This window comes from Rhipicephalus microplus, chromosome 2 (assembly GCF_043290135.1).
Source record: "Rhipicephalus microplus isolate Deutch F79 chromosome 2, USDA_Rmic, whole genome shotgun sequence".
Classification (NCBI taxonomy): Eukaryota; Metazoa; Arthropoda; class Arachnida; order Ixodida; family Ixodidae; genus Rhipicephalus; species Rhipicephalus microplus.
This window is the reverse complement of record NC_134701.1, coordinates 31,178,606-31,194,440: the sequence shown is the minus strand read 5'-3', so window position 1 is coordinate 31,194,440 and position 15,835 is coordinate 31,178,606.

The following is a 15,835-nucleotide window of genomic DNA, read 5'->3' as shown; positions in this document are numbered from 1 at the left end:
GCTTGCATACAGTTGAAGACAGTTTTCTGAGCTTTGCCTGCAGCAAAAACAGGGCAGCGTTAGCGAGCGTGCCGGCGCGGCTGCCGGATCTGCTCTGATGCCAGTCCAACGGTGCTGTCTTCTTTTGTAAGGCCTTCGGAAACGCCCCCCTGGCTAGTCCTGGTAGGACGGTGATCCTGCCATGCGTCGAAGTGGTGACGTCAGTCGTAGACTTGCGCAGCCGCAGTAGTGCACAGCTGCCGAAGACCACGTTAGCTTGCATACAGTTGAAGACAGTTTCTTTAGCTTGGGCTGCATCGAAAACAGGACAGCGTTAGCCAGCGTGCCCGCGCGGCTGTCGGATCTGCTCTGATGCCAGTCCAATGGTGCTGTCTTCTTTTGTAAGATATTCGGAAACGCCCCCCTGGCTAGCCTTGGTAGGACGGTGATCCTGCCATGCGTCGAAGTGGTTACGTCAGTCGTAGACTTGCACAGCCGCAGTAGTGCACAGCTGGCGAAGACCACGTTAGCTTGCATACGGTTGAAGACAGTTTTCTGAGCTTTGCCTGCAGCAAAAACAGGACAGCGTTAGTGAGCGTGCCCGCGCGGCTGCCGGATCTGCTCTCATGCCAGTCAACGGTGCTGTCTTCTTTTGTAAGGCATTCGGAAACGCCCCCCTAGCTAGCCCTGGTAGGACGGTGATCCAGCCATGCGTCGAAGTGGTGACGTCAGTCGTAGACTTGCGCAGCAGCAGTAGTGCACAGCTGGCGAAGACCACGTTAGCTTGCATACAGTTGAAGACAGTTTCCTGAGCTTGGCCTGCAGCAAAAACAGGACAGCGTTAGCGAGCGTGCCCGCGCGGCTGCCGGATCTGCTCTGATGCCAGTCCAACGGTGCTGTCTTCTTTTATAAAGCCTCCGGAAACGCCTTCTGGCTAGCCCTGGTAGGACGGTGATCCAGCCATGCGTCGAAGTGGTGACGTCAGTCGTAGACTTGCGCAGCCGCAGTAGTGCACAGCTGGCGAAGACCACGTTAGCTTGCATACAGTTGAAGACAGTTTCCTTAGCTTGGCCTGCATCAAAAACAGGACAGCGTTAGCGAGCGTGCCCGCGCGGCTGCCGGATCTGCTCTGATGCCAGTCCAATGGTGCGGTCTTCTTTTGTAAGGCATTCGGAAACGCCCCCCTGGCTAGCCCTGGTAGGACGGTGATCCTGCCACGCGTCGAAGTGGTTACGTCAGTCGTAGACTTGCGCAGCAGCAGTAGTGCACAGCTGGCGAAGACAACGTTAGCTTGCATACAGTTGAAGACAGTTTCCTGAGCTTTGCCTGCATCAAAAACAGGGCAGCGTTAGCGAGCGTGCCCGTGCGGCTGCCGGATCTGCTCTGATGCCAGTCCAACGGTGCTGTCTTCTTTTGTAAGGCCTTCGGAAACGCCCCCCTGGCTAGTCCTGGTAGGACGGTGATCCTGCCATGCGTCGAAGTGGTGACGTCAGTCGTAGACTTGCGCAGCCGCAGTAGTGCACAGCTGCCGAAGACCACGTTAGCTTGCATACAGTTGAAGACAGTTTCTTTAGCTTGGGCTGCATCGAAAACAGGACAGCGTTAGCCAGCGTGCCCGCGCGGCTGTCGGATCTGCTCTGATGCCAGTCCAATGGTGCTGTCTTCTTTTGTAATGCCTTCAGAAACGCCCCCCTGGCTAGCCTTGGTAGGACGGTGATCCTGCCATGCGTCGAAGTGGTTACGTCAGTCGTAGACTTGCGCAGCCGCAGTAGTGCACAGCTGGCGAAGACCACGTTAGCTTGCATACGGTTGAAGACAGTTTTCTGAGCTTTGCCTGCAGCAAAAACAGGACAGCGTTAGTGAGCGTGCCCGCGCGGCTGCCGGATCTGCTCTCATGCCAGTCAACGGTGCTGTCTTCTTTTGTAAGGCATTCGGAAACGCCCCCCTAGCTAGCCCTGGTAGGACGGTGATCCAGCCATGCGTCGAAGTGGTGACGTCAGTCGTAGACTTGCGCAGCAGCAGTAGTGCACAGCTGGCGAAGACAACGTTAGCTTGCATACAGTTGAAGACAGTTTCCTGAGCTTGGCCTGCAGCAAAAACAGGACAGCGTTAGCGAGCGTGCCCGCGCGGCTGCCGGATCTGCTCTGATGCCAGTCCAACGGTGCTGTCTTCTTTTATAAAGCCTCCGGAAACGCCTTCTGGCTAGCCCTGGTAGGACGGTGATCCAGCCATGCGTCGAAGTGGTGACGTCAGTCGTAGACTTGCGCAGCCGCAGTAGTGCACAGCTGGCGAAGACCACGTTAGCTTGCATACAGTTGAAGACAGTTTCCTTAGCTTGGCCTGCATCAAAAACAGGACAGCGTTAGCGAGCGTGCCCGCGCGGCTGCCGGATCTGCTCTGATGCCAGTCCAATGGTGCGGTCTTCTTTTGTAAGGCATTCGGAAACGCCCCCCTGGCTAGCCCTGGTAGGACGGTGATCCTGCCACGCGTCGAAGTGGTTACGTCAGTCGTAGACTTGCGCAGCAGCAGTAGTGCACAGCTGGCGAAGACAACGTTAGCTTGCATACAGTTGAAGACAGTTTCCTGAGCTTTGCCTGCATCAAAAACAGGGCAGCGTTAGCGAGCGTGCCCGTGCGGCTGCCGGATATGCTCTGATGCCAGTCCAAAGGTGCTGTCTTTTTTTGTAAGGCTTTCGGAAACGCCCCCCTGGCAAGCCCAGGTAGGACGGTGATCCTGCCATGCGTCGAAGTGGTTACGTCAGTCGTATACTTGCGCAGCCGCAGTAGTGCACAGCTGGCGAAGACCACGTTAGCTTGCATACAGTTGAAGACAGTTTCCTGAGCTTTGCCTGCATCAAAAACAGGGCAGCGTTAGCGAGCGTGCCCGCGCGGCTGCCGGGTATGCTCTGATGCCAGTCCAACGGTGCTGTCTTCTTTTGTAAGGCCTTCGGAAACGCCCCCCTGGCAAGCCCTGGTAGGACGGTGATCCTGCCATGCGTCGAAGTGGTTACGTCAGTCGTAGACTTGCGCAGCCGCAGTAGTGAAAACCTGGCGAAGACCACGTTAGCTTGCATACAGTTGAAGACAGTTTTCTGAGCTTTGCCTGCAGCAAAAACAGGGCAGCGTTAGCGAGCGTGCCGGCGCGGCTGCCGGATCTGCTCTGATGCCAGTCCAACGGTGCTGTCTTCTTTTGTAAGGCCTTCGGAAACGCCCCCCTGGCTAGTCCTGGTAGGACGGTGATCCTGCCATGCGTCGAAGTGGTTACGTCAGTCGTAGACTTGCGCAGCCGCAGTAGTGCACAGCTGGCGAAGACCACGTTAGCTTGCATACAGTTGAAGACAGTTTTCTGAGCTTTGCCTGCAGCAAAAACAGGACAGCGTTAGTGAGCGTGCCCGCGCGGCTGCCGGATCTGCTCTGATGCCAGTCCAACGGTGCTGTCTTCTTTTGTAATGCCTTCGGAAACGCCCCCCTGGCTAGCCTTGGTAGGACGGTGATCCTGCCATGCGTCGAAGTGGTTACGTCAGTCGTAGACTTGCACAGCCGCAGTAGTGCACAGCTGGCGAAGACCACGTTAGCTTGCATACGGTTGAAGACAGTTTTCTGAGCTTTGCCTGCAGCAAAAACAGGACAGCGTTAGTGAGCGTGCCCGCGCGGCTGCCGGATCTGCTCTCATGCCAGTCAACGGTGCTGTCTTCTTTTGTAAGGCATTCGGAAACGCCCCCCTAGCTAGCCCTGGTAGGACGGTGATCCAGCCATGCGTCGAAGTGGTGACGTCAGTCGTAGACTTGCGCAGCAGCAGTAGTGCACAGCTGGCGAAGACAACGTTAGCTTGCATACAGTTGAAGACAGTTTCCTGAGCTTGGCCTGCAGCAAAAACAGGACAGCATTAGCGAGCGTGCCCGCGCGGCTGCCGGATCTGCTCTGATGCCAGTCCAACGGTGCTGTCTTCTTTTATAAAGCCTCCGGAAACGCCTTCTGGCTAGCCCTGGTAGGACGGTGATCCAGCCATGCGTCGAAGTGGTGACGTCAGTCGTAGACTTGCGCAGCCGCAGTAGTGCACAGCTGGCGAAGACCACGTTAGCTTGCATACAGTTGAAGACAGTTTCCTTAGCTTGGCCTGCATCAAAAACAGGACAGCGTTAGCGAGCGTGCCCGCGCGGCTGCCGGATCTGCTCTGATGCCAGTCCAATGGTGCGGTCTTCTTTTGTAAGGCATTCGGAAACGCCCCCCTGGCTAGCCCTGGTAGGACGGTGATCCTGCCACGCGTCGAAGTGGTTACGTCAGTCGTAGACTTGCGCAGCAGCAGTAGTGCACAGCTGGCGAAGACAACGTTAGCTTGCATACAGTTGAAGACAGTTTCCTGAGCTTTGCCTGCATCAAAAACAGGGCAGCGTTAGCGAGCGTGCCCGTGCGGCTGCCGGATATGCTCTGATGCCAGTCCAAAGGTGCTGTCTTTTTTTGTAAGGCTTTCGGAAACGCCCCCCTGGCAAGCCCAGGTAGGACGGTGATCCTGCCATGCGTCGAAGTGGTTACGTCAGTCGTATACTTGCGCAGCCGCAGTAGTGCACAGCTGGCGAAGACCACGTTAGCTTGCATACAGTTGAAGACAGTTTCCTGAGCTTTGCCTGCATCAAAAACAGGGCAGCGTTAGCGAGCGTGCCCGCGCGGCTGCCGGGTATGCTCTGATGCCAGTCCAACGGTGCTGTCTTCTTTTGTAAGGCCTTCGGAAACGCCCCCCTGGCAAGCCCTGGTAGGACGGTGATCCTGCCATGCGTCGAAGTGGTTACGTCAGTCGTAGACTTGCGCAGCCGCAGTAGTGAAAACCTGGCGAAGACCACGTTAGCTTGCATACAGTTGAAGACAGTTTTCTGAGCTTTGCCTGCAGCAAAAACAGGGCAGCGTTAGCGAGCGTGCCGGCGCGGCTGCCGGATCTGCTCTGATGCCAGTCCAACGGTGCTGTCTTCTTTTGTAAGGCCTTCGGAAACGCCCCCCTGGCTAGTCCTGGTAGGACGGTGATCCTGCCATGCGTCGAAGTGGTGACGTCAGTCGTAGACTTGCGCAGCCGCAGTAGTGCACAGCTGCCGAAGACCACGTTAGCTTGCATACAGTTGAAGACAGTTTCTTTAGCTTGGGCTGCATCGAAAACAGGACAGCGTTAGCCAGCGTGCCCGCGCGGCTGTCGGATCTGCTCTGATGCCAGTCCAATGGTGCTGTCTTCTTTTGTAATGCCTTCGGAAACGCCCCCCTGGCTAGCCTTGGTAGGACGGTGATCCTGCCATGCGCCGAAGTGGTTACGTCAGTCGTAGACTTGCGCAGCCGCAGTAGTGCACAGCTGGCGAAGACCACGTTAGCTTGCATACGGTTGAAGACAGTTTTCTGAGCTTTGCCTGCAGCAAAAACAGGACAGCGTTAGTGAGCGTGCCCGCGCGGCTGCCGGATCTGCTCTCATGCCAGTCAACGGTGCTGTCTTCTTTTGTAAGGCATTCGGAAACGCCCCCCTAGCTAGCCCTGGTAGGACGGTGATCCAGCCATGCGTCGAAGTGGTGACGTCAGTCGTAGACTTGCGCAGCAGCAGTAGTGCACAGCTGGCGAAGACAACGTTAGCTTGCATACAGTTGAAGACAGTTTCCTGAGCTTGGCCTGCAGCAAAAACAGGACAGCGTTAGCGAGCGTGCCCGCGCGGCTGCCGGATCTGCTCTGATGCCAGTCCAACGGTGCTGTCTTCTTTTATAAAGTCTCCGGAAACGCCTTCTGGCTAGCCCTGGTAGGACGGTGATCCAGCCATGCGTCGAAGTGGTGACGTCAGTCGTAGACTTGCGCAGCCGCAGTAGTGCACAGCTGGCGAAGACCACGTTAGCTTGCATACAGTTGAAGACAGTTTCCTTAGCTTGGCCTGCATCAAAAACAGGACAGCGTTAGCGAGCGTGCCCGCGCGGCTGCCGGATCTGCTCTGATGCCAGTCCAATGGTGCGGTCTTCTTTTGTAAGGCATTCGGAAACGCCCCCCTGGCTAGCCCTGGTAGGACGGTGATCCTGCCACGCGTCGAAGTGGTTACGTCAGTCGTAGACTTGCGCAGCAGCAGTAGTGCACAGCTGGCGAAGACAACGTTAGCTTGCATACAGTTGAAGACAGTTTCCTGAGCTTTGCCTGCATCAAAAACAGGGCAGCGTTAGCGAGCGTGCCCGTGCGGCTGCCGGATATGCTCTGATGCCAGTCCAAAGGTGCTGTCTTTTTTTGTAAGGCTTTCGGAAACGCCCCCCTGGCAAGCCCAGGTAGGACGGTGATCCTGTGATGCGTCGAAGTGGTTACGTCAGTCGTAGATTTGCGCAGCCGCAGTAGTGCACAAATGGCGAAGACCACGTTAGCTTGCATACAGTTGAAGACAGTTTCCTTAGCTTGACATGCAGCAAAAACAGGACAGCGTTAGCGAGCGTGCCCGCGCGGCTGCCGGATCTGCTCTGATGCCAGTCCAACGGTGCTGTCTTCTTTTATAAGGCCTCCGGAAACGCCCCCCTGGCTAGCCTTGGTAGGACGGTGATCCTGCCATGCGTCGAAGTGGTTACGTCAGTCGTACACTTGCGCAGCCGCAGTAGTGCACAGCTGGCGAAGACCACGTTAGCTTGCATACAGTTGAAGACAGTTTCCTGAGCTTTGCCTGCATCAAAAACAGGGCAGCGTTAGCGAGCGTGCCCGCGCGGCTTCCGGGTATGCTCTGATGCCAGTCCAACGGTGCTGTCTTCTTTTGTAAGGCCTTCGGAAACGCCCCCCTGGCAAGCCCTGGTAGGACGGTGATCCTGCCATGCGTCGAAGTGGTTACGTCAGTCGTAGACTTGCGCAGCCGCAGTAGTGCAAACCTGGCGAAGACCACGTTAGCTTGCATACAGTTGAAGACAGTTTTCTGAGCTTTGCCTGCAGCAAAAACAGGGCAGCGTTAGCGAGCGTGCCGGCGCGGCTGCCGGATCTGCTCTGATGCCAGTCCAACGGTGCTGTCTTCTTTTGTAAGGCCTTCGGAAACGCCCCCCTGGCTAGTCCTGGTAGGACGGTGATCCTGCCATGCGTCGAAGTGGTGACGTCAGTCGTAGACTTGCGCAGCCGCAGTAGTGCACAGCTGCCGAAGACCACGTTAGCTTGCATACAGTTGAAGACAGTTTCTTTAGCTTGGGCTGCATCGAAAACAGGACAGCGTTAGCCAGCGTGCCCGCGCGGCTGTCGGATCTGCTCTGATGCCAGTCCAATGGTGCTGTCTTCTTTTGTAAGATATTCGGAAACGCCCCCCTGGCTAGCCTTGGTAGGACGGTGATCCTGCCATGCGTCGAAGTGGTTACGTCAGTCGTAGACTTGCACAGCCGCAGTAGTGCACAGCTGGCGAAGACCACGTTAGCTTGCATACGGTTGAAGACAGTTTTCTGAGCTTTGCCTGCAGCAAAAACAGGACAGCGTTAGTGAGCGTGCCCGCGCGGCTGCCGGATCTGCTCTCATGCCAGTCAACGGTGCTGTCTTCTTTTGTAAGGCATTCGGAAACGCCCCCCTAGCTAGCCCTGGTAGGACGGTGATCCAGCCATGCGTCGAAGTGGTGACGTCAGTCGTAGACTTGCGCAGCAGCAGTAGTGCACAGCTGGCGAAGACCACGTTAGCTTGCATACAGTTGAAGACAGTTTCCTGAGCTTGGCCTGCAGCAAAAACAGGACAGCGTTAGCGAGCGTGCCCGCGCGGCTGCCGGATCTGCTCTGATGCCAGTCCAACGGTGCTGTCTTCTTTTATAAAGCCTCCGGAAACGCCTTCTGGCTAGCCCTGGTAGGACGGTGATCCAGCCATGCGTCGAAGTGGTGACGTCAGTCGTAGACTTGCGCAGCCGCAGTAGTGCACAGCTGGCGAAGACCACGTTAGCTTGCATACAGTTGAAGACAGTTTCCTTAGCTTGGCCTGCATCAAAAACAGGACAGCGTTAGCGAGCGTGCCCGCGCGGCTGCCGGATCTGCTCTGATGCCAGTCCAATGGTGCGGTCTTCTTTTGTAAGGCATTCGGAAACGCCCCCCTGGCTAGCCCTGGTAGGACGGTGATCCTGCCACGCGTCGAAGTGGTTACGTCAGTCGTAGACTTGCGCAGCAGCAGTAGTGCACAGCTGGCGAAGACAACGTTAGCTTGCATACAGTTGAAGACAGTTTCCTGAGCTTTGCCTGCATCAAAAACAGGGCAGCGTTAGCGAGCGTGCCCGTGCGGCTGCCGGATCTGCTCTGATGCCAGTCCAACGGTGCTGTCTTCTTTTGTAAGGCCTTCGGAAACGCCCCCCTGGCTAGTCCTGGTAGGACGGTGATCCTGCCATGCGTCGAAGTGGTGACGTCAGTCGTAGACTTGCGCAGCCGCAGTAGTGCACAGCTGCCGAAGACCACGTTAGCTTGCATACAGTTGAAGACAGTTTCTTTAGCTTGGGCTGCATCGAAAACAGGACAGCGTTAGCCAGCGTGCCCGCGCGGCTGTCGGATCTGCTCTGATGCCAGTCCAATGGTGCTGTCTTCTTTTGTAATGCCTTCAGAAACGCCCCCCTGGCTAGCCTTGGTAGGACGGTGATCCTGCCATGCGTCGAAGTGGTTACGTCAGTCGTAGACTTGCGCAGCCGCAGTAGTGCACAGCTGGCGAAGACCACGTTAGCTTGCATACGGTTGAAGACAGTTTTCTGAGCTTTGCCTGCAGCAAAAACAGGACAGCGTTAGTGAGCGTGCCCGCGCGGCTGCCGGATCTGCTCTCATGCCAGTCAACGGTGCTGTCTTCTTTTGTAAGGCATTCGGAAACGCCCCCCTAGCTAGCCCTGGTAGGACGGTGATCCAGCCATGCGTCGAAGTGGTGACGTCAGTCGTAGACTTGCGCAGCAGCAGTAGTGCACAGCTGGCGAAGACAACGTTAGCTTGCATACAGTTGAAGACAGTTTCCTGAGCTTGGCCTGCAGCAAAAACAGGACAGCGTTAGCGAGCGTGCCCGCGCGGCTGCCGGATCTGCTCTGATGCCAGTCCAACGGTGCTGTCTTCTTTTATAAAGCCTCCGGAAACGCCTTCTGGCTAGCCCTGGTAGGACGGTGATCCAGCCATGCGTCGAAGTGGTGACGTCAGTCGTAGACTTGCGCAGCCGCAGTAGTGCACAGCTGGCGAAGACCACGTTAGCTTGCATACAGTTGAAGACAGTTTCCTTAGCTTGGCCTGCATCAAAAACAGGACAGCGTTAGCGAGCGTGCCCGCGCGGCTGCCGGATCTGCTCTGATGCCAGTCCAATGGTGCGGTCTTCTTTTGTAAGGCATTCGGAAACGCCCCCCTGGCTAGCCCTGGTAGGACGGTGATCCTGCCACGCGTCGAAATGGTTACGTCAGTCGTAGACTTGCGCAGCAGCAGTAGTGCACAGCTGGCGAAGACAACGTTAGCTTGCATACAGTTGAAGACAGTTTCCTGAGCTTTGCCTGCATCAAAAACAGGGCAGCGTTAGCGAGCGTGCCCGTGCGGCTGCCGGATATGCTCTGATGCCAGTCCAAAGGTGCTGTCTTTTTTTGTAAGGCTTTCGGAAACGCCCCCCTGGCAAGCCCAGGTAGGACGGTGATCCTGTGATGCGTCGAAGTGGTTACGTCAGTCGTAGATTTGCGCAGCCGCAGTAGTGCACAAATGGCGAAGACCACGTTAGCTTGCATACAGTTGAAGACAGTTTCCTTAGCTTGACATGCAGCAAAAACAGGACAGCGTTAGCGAGCGTGCCCGCGCGGCTGCCGGATCTGCTCTGATGCCAGTCCAACGGTGCTGTCTTCTTTTATAAGGCCTCCGGAAACGCCCCCCTGGCTAGCCTTGGTAGGACGGTGATCCTGCCATGCGTCGAAGTGGTTACGTCAGTCGTACACTTGCGCAGCCGCAGTAGTGCACAGCTGGCGAAGACCACGTTAGCTTGCATACAGTTGAAGACAGTTTCCTGAGCTTTGCCTGCATCAAAAACAGGGCAGCGTTAGCGAGCGTGCCCGCGCGGCTTCCGGGTATGCTCTGATGCCAGTCCAACGGTGCTGTCTTCTTTTGTAAGGCCTTCGGAAACGCCCCCCTGGCAAGCCCTGGTAGGACGGTGATCCTGCCATGCGTCGAAGTGGTTACGTCAGTCGTAGACTTGCGCAGCCGCAGTAGTGCAAACCTGGCGAAGACCACGTTAGCTTGCATACAGTTGAAGACAGTTTTCTGAGCTTTGCCTGCAGCAAAAACAGGGCAGCGTTAGCGAGCGTGCCGGCGCGGCTGCCGGATCTGCTCTGATGCCAGTCCAACGGTGCTGTCTTCTTTTGTAAGGCCTTCGGAAACGCCCCCCTGGCTAGTCCTGGTAGGACGGTGTTCCTGCCATGCGTCGAAGTGGTGACGTCAGTCGTAGACTTGCGCAGCCGCAGTAGTGCACAGCTGCCGAAGACCACGTTAGCTTGCATACAGTTGAAGACAGTTTCTTTAGCTTGGGCTGCATCGAAAACAGGACAGCGTTAGCCAGCGTGCCCGCGCGGCTGTCGGATCTGCTCTGATGCCAGTCCAATGGTGCTGTCTTCTTTTGTAAGATATTCGGAAACGCCCCCCTGGCTAGGCCTGGTAGGACGGTGATCCTGCCATGCGTCGAAGTGGTGACGTCAGTCGTAGATTTGCGCAGCCGCAGTAGTGCACAGCTGGCGAAGACCACGTTAGCTTGCATACAGTTGAAGACAGTTTCCTTAGCTTGGCCTGCATCAAAAATAGGACAGCGTTAGCGAGCGTGCCCACGCGGCTGCCGGATCTGCTCTGATGCCAGTCCAACGGTGCTGTCTTCTTTTGTAAGGCCTTCGGAAACGCCCCCCTGGCAAGCCCTGGTAGGACGGTGATCCCTCCATGCGTCGAAGTGGTTACGTCAGTCGTAGACTTGCACAGCCGCAGTAGTGCACAGCTGGCGAAGACCACGTTAGCTTGCATACAGTTGAAGACAGTTTTCTGAGCTTGGCCTGCAGCAAAAACAGGACAGCGTTAGCGAGCGTGCCCGCGCGGCTGCCGGATCTGCTCTGATGCCAGTCCAACGGTGCTGTCTTCTTTTATAAAGCCTCCGGAAACGCCGTCCTGGCTAGCCCTGGTAGGACGGTGATCCAGCCATGCGTCGAAGTGGTGACGTCAGTCGTAGACTTGCACAGCCGCAGTAGTGCACAGCTGCCGAAGACCACGTTAGCTTGCATACAGTTGAAGACAGTTTCCTTAGCTTGGCATGCAGCAAAAACAGGACAGCGTTAGCGAGCGTGCCCGCGCGGCTGCCGGATCTGCTCTGATGCCAGTCCAACGGTGCTGTCTTCTTTTATAAGGCCTCCGGAAACGCCCCCCTGGCTAGCCTTGGTAGGACGGTGATCCTGCCATGCGTCGAAGTGGTTACGTCAGTCGTAGACTTGCACAGCCGCAGTAGTGCACAGCTGCCGAAGACCACGTTAGCTTGCATACAGTTGAAGACAGTTTCCTGAGCTTTGCCTGCATCAAAAACAGGACAGCCTTAGCGAGTGTGCCCGCTCGGTTTCCGGATATGCTCTGACGCCAGTCCAACGGTGCTGTCTTTTTTTGTAAGGCCTTCGGAAACACCCCCCTGGCTAGCCCTGGTAGGACGGTGATCCTGTGATGCGTCGAAGTGGTTACGTCAGTCGTAGATTTGCGCAGCCGCAGTAGTGCACAAATGCCGAAGACCACGTTAGCTTGCATACAGTTGAAGACAGTTTCCTTAGCTTGGCATGCAGCAAAAACAGGACAGCGTTAGCGAGCGTGCCCGCGCGGCTGCCGGATCTGCTCTGATGCCAGTCCAACGGTGCTGTCTTCTTTTATAATGCCTTCGGAAACGCCCTCCTGGCTAGCCCTGGTAGGACGGTGATCCTGCCATGGGTCGAAGTGGTTACGTCAGTCGTAGACTTGCGCGGCCGCAGTAGTGCACAGCTGGCGAAGACAACGTTAGCTTGCAGACAGTTAAAGACAGTTTCCTTAGCTTGGCCTGCATCAAAAACAGGACACCGTTACCGAGCGTGCCGGCGCGGCTGCCGGATCTGCTCTGATGCCAGTCCAACGGTGCTGTCTTCTTTTGTAAGGCCTTCGGAAACGCCCCCCTGGCTAGTCCTGGTAGGACGGTGATCCTGCCATGCGTCGAAGTGGTGACGTCAGTCGTAGACTTGCGCAGCCGCAGTAGTGCACAGCTGGCGAAGACCACGTTAGCTTGCATACAGTTGAAGACAGTTTCCTTAGCTTGGCATGCAGCAAAAACAGGACAGCGTTAGCGAGCGTGCCCGCGCGGCTGCCGGATCTGCTCTGATGCCAGTCAACGGTGCTGTCTTCTTTTGTAAGGCATTCGGAAACGCCCCCCTGGCTAGCTCCTGTAAGACGGTGATGCTGCCATGCGTCGAAGTGGTTACGTCAGTCGTAGACTTGCGCAGCAGCAGTAGTGCACAGCTGGCGAAGACCACGTTAGCTTGCATACAGTTGAAGACAGTTTCCTGAGCTTTGCCTGCATCAAAAACAGGGCAGCGTTAGCGAGCGTGCCCGCGCGGCTGCCGGGTATGCTCTGATGCCAGTCCAATGGTGCTGTCTTCTTTTGTAAGGCCTTCAGAAACGCCCCCCTGGCAAGCACTGGTAGGACGGTGATCCTGCCATGCGTCGAAGTGGTTACGTCAGTCGTAGACTTGCGCAGCCGCAGTAGTGCAAACCTGGCGAAGACCACGTTAGATTGCATACAGTTGAAGACAGTTTCCTGAGCTTTGCCTGCAGCAAAAACAGGGCAGCGTTAGCGAGCGTGCCGGCGCGGCTGCCGGATCTGCTCTGATGCCAGTCCAACGGTGCTGTCTTCTTTTGTAAGGCCTTCGGAAACGCCCCCCTGGCTAGTCCTGGTAGGACGGTGATCCTGCCATGCGTCGAAGTGGTGACGTCAGTCGTAGACTTGCGCAGCCGCAGTAGTGCACAGCTGCCGAAGACCACGTTAGCTTGCATACAGTTGAAGACAGTTTCCTTAGCTTGGCCTGCATCAAAAACAGGACAGCGTTAGCGAGCGTGCCCGCGCGGCTGCCGGATCTGCTCTGATGCCAGTCCAATGGTGCTGTCTTCTTTTGTAAGGCCTTCGGAAACGCTCCCCTGGCAAGCCCTGGTAGGACGGTGATCCTGCCATGCGTCGAAGTGGTTACGTCAGTCGTAGACTTGCACAGCCGCAGTAGTGCACAGCTGGCGAAGACCACGTTAGCTTGCATACAGTTGAAGACAGTTTCCTGAGCTTGGCCTGCAGCAAAAACAGGACAGCGTTAGCGAGCGTGCCCGCGCGGCTGCCGGATCTGCTCTGATGCCAGTCCAACGGTGCTGTCTTCTTTTATAAAGCCTCCGGAAACGCCTTCTGGCTAGCCCTGGTAAGACGGTGATCCAGCCATGCGTCGAAGTGGTGACGTCAGTCGTAGACTTGCGCAGCCGCAGTAGTGCACAGCTGGCGAAGACCACGTTAGCTTGCATACAGTTGAAGACAGTTTCCTTAGCTTGGCCTGCATCAAAAACAGGACAGCGTTAGCGAGCGTGCCCGCGCGGCTGCCGGATCTGCTCTGATGCCAGTCCAATGGTGCGGTCTTTTTTTGTAAGGCATTCGGAAACGCCCCCCTGGCTAGCCCTGGTAGGACGGTGATCCTGCCACGCGTCGAAGTGGTTACGTCAGTCGTAGACTTGCGCAGCAGCAGTAGTGCACAGCTGGCGAAGACAACGTTAGCTTGCATACAGTTGAAGACAGTTTCCTGAGCTTTGCCTGCATCAAAAACAGGGCAGCGTTAGCGAGCGTGCCCGTGCGGCTGCCGGATATGCACTGATGCCAGTCCAAAGGTGCTGTCTTTTTTTGTAAGGCCTTCGGAAACGCCCCCCTGGCAAGCCCAGGTAGGACGGTGATCCTGCCATGCGTCGAAGTGGTTACGTCAGTCGTAGACTTGCACAGCCGCAGTAGTGCACAGCTGCCGAAGACCACGTTAGCTTGCATACAGTTGAAGACAGTTTCCTGAGCTTTGCCTGCATCAAAAACAGGACAGCCTTAGCGAGCGTGCCCGCTCGGTTGCCGGATCTGCTCTGACGCCAGTCCAACGGTGCTGTCTTCTTTTATAAGGCCTTCGGAAACGCCCCCCTGGCTAGCCCTGGTAGGACGGTGATCCTGCCATGCGTCGAAGTGGTTACGTCAGTCGTAGACTTGCGCAGCCGCAGTAGTGCACAGCTGCCGAAGACCACGTTAGCTTGCATACAGTTGGAGACAGTTTCTTGAGCTTTGCCTGCAGCAAAAACAGGGCAGCGGTAGCGAGCGTGCCCGCGCGGCTGCCGGATCTGCTTTGATGCCAGTCCAACGGTGCTGTCTTCTTTTGTAAGGCCTTCGGAAACGCCCCCCTGGCTAGTCCTGGTAGGACGGTGATCCTGCCATGCGTCGAAGTGGTTACGTCAGTCGTAGACTTGCACAGCCGCAGTAGTGCACAGCTGGCGAAGACCACGTTAGCTTGCACACAGTTGAAGACAGTTTCCTGAGCTTTGCCTGTACCAAAAACAGGACAGCGTTAGCGAGCGTGCCCGCGCGGCTGCCGGATCTGCTCTGATGCCAGTCCAACGGTGCTGTCTTCTTTTGTAAGGCCTTCGGAATCGCCCCCCCTGGCTAACCCTGGTAGGACGGTGATCCTGCCATGCGTCGAAGTGGTTACGTCAGTCGTAGACTTGCGCAGCCGCAGTAGTGCACAGCTGGCGAAGACCACGTTAGCGTGCATAGAGTTGAAGACAGTTTCCCGAGCTTTGCCTGCAGCAAAAACAGGGAAGCGTTAGCGAGCGTGCCCGCGCGGCTGCCGGATCTGCTCTGATGCCAGTCCAACGGTGCTGTCTTCTTTTTTAAGGACTCCGGAAACGCCCCCCTGGCTAGCCCTGGTAGGACGGTGATCCTGCCATGCGTCGAAGTGGTGACGTGAGTCGTTGACTTGCGCAGCCACAGTAGTGCACAGCTGGCGAAGACCACGTTAGCTTGCATACAGTTGAAGACAGTTTCCTTAGCTTGGCCTGCATCAAAAACAGGACAGCGTTAGCGAGCGCGCCCGCGCAGCGGCCGGATCTGCTCTGATGCCAGTCCAATGGTGCTGTCTTCTTTTGTAAGGCATTCGGAAACGCACCCCTGGCTAGCCCTGGTAGGACGGTGATCCAGCCACGCGTCGAAGTGGTTACGTCAGTCGTAGACTTGCGCAGCAGCAGTAGTGCACAGCTGGCGAAGACAACGTTAGCTTGCATACAGTTGAAGACAGTTTCCTGAGCTTTGCCTGCATCAAAAACAGGGCAGCGTTAGCGAGCGTGCCCGTGCGGCTGCCGGATATGCTCTGATGCCAGTCCAACGGTGCTGTCTTCTTTTGTAAGGCCTTCGGAAACGCCCCCCTGGCAAGCCCAGGTAGGACGGTGATCCTGCCATGCGTCGAAGTGGTTACGTCAGTCGTAGACTTGCACAGCCGCAGTAGTGCACAGCTGCCGAAGACCACGTTAGCTTGCATACAGTTGAAGACAGTTTCCTGAGCTTTGCCTGCATCAAAAACAGGACAGCCTTAGCGAGCGTGCCCGCTCGGTTGCCGGATCTGCTCTGACGCCAGTCCAACGGTGCTGTCTTTTTTGTAAGGCCTTCGGAAACACCCCCCTGGCTAGCCCTGGTAGGACGGTGATCCTGTGATGCGTCGAAGTGGTTACGTCAGTCGTAGATTTGCGCAGCCGCAGCAGTGCACAGCTGGCGAAGACCACGTTAGCTTGCATACAGTTGAAGACAGTTTCCTTAGCTTGGCCTGCATCAAAAATAGGACAGCGTTAGCGAGCGTGCCCGCGCGGCTGCCGGTTCTGCTCTGATGC